Genomic DNA, 1,263 nt, shown 5'->3' on the forward strand with positions numbered 1-1,263 from the left:
AAACCTGTCTCACACTAGATAAAACAACCTTTAACAAAGACATTAACTTTCAAAGGCATAATGCCCGAATTATGACGAAAGCGAATAACAAGTGTCTCACACGACATTAAACATAAGACAGAGGTTCTAAGTTCACAACAAAGAAAGTTTATTAACTTAATAAATAACTGGAAGGCGACTTGCTCAATGACCCTGCTAAGCTGTCCACCACCAAACCCTACTCCTGCTCTGAAAAGTAAAGAAAACAACTTAATGAGCTTAGGAGCCCAGTAAGCAACCACTAAAAACATCGGGATCACAAAAATTTTCAATAGTTTCTAAAAGTATACAAAATGTAACATAATGGAATAATATCAAAAGAAACCCAGAAACCAGCAATAATTCAAAACTAATTTAATTTACCAAGTAACAAACATATAAGTCCCCCAAACAACTAGTGCCAAAACAAAACATCAGAACTCATTTATTTAAACTCGCTGACCCGAGTCAGATTTCAGAACTCATAGGTTTACCCTCGGTGACCCGAGCCAGAATATCAGAAGCCGTTATTCTTTACCGATAGGACGGTGCGAAACTATAGTTTCTATGTCAGAAGTACGTGTCGACACGGTCAGTGTTTAACCCCCAGTGACATGGTTGTTGTACAGTTAATTGGGGACTACAGGTTTCTATAATAAAATATGTCGAGTCCAAAATCATCGTCAACGCAAAAATATGAAAATTTAGTGATCCCGTTTTCTAACAAAATTAGTCCAATTTTATCAAATAATAGAATATTCCACACAATTTAACAAATTACTAAAATCTGGGAATAGCATTAAAACAAAAAACATTTTTTCAGCACTTCAAATAAATACAATATTCAAGAATTAAACAGATAAAATAATTCAAAAAAAAAAAAACAATACAACCTGAATCCGTGTTTTCCTATATGAACTTTTTAAATATTGGATGAAAATACGTTATCAGGAAATTTGCAAAAAAAATTTAACTAAAAAGAAAAGTTTATAATGATCACATGCTTATGAAATTATACATAATTAAACTTTAATAACTATTGAATAAACCATATACATAACCAATACAAAAAAACTATTAAATGACCAGAAATCTTAAACTAATTAATTAAGTAACTAATAAAAATACAAATTATCAGAAATTAAATAAATATTAAATAAAACTAACTCAATGAAATGATAATTTATCAAAAGTCAAAAAGTATATATATATATATATATATATATATATGGGTGTTTATATGTG

Source organism: Dioscorea cayenensis, chromosome 14 (genome assembly GCF_009730915.1).
Source record: "Dioscorea cayenensis subsp. rotundata cultivar TDr96_F1 chromosome 14, TDr96_F1_v2_PseudoChromosome.rev07_lg8_w22 25.fasta, whole genome shotgun sequence".
NCBI classification, from domain to species: Eukaryota; Viridiplantae; Streptophyta; class Magnoliopsida; order Dioscoreales; family Dioscoreaceae; genus Dioscorea; species Dioscorea cayenensis.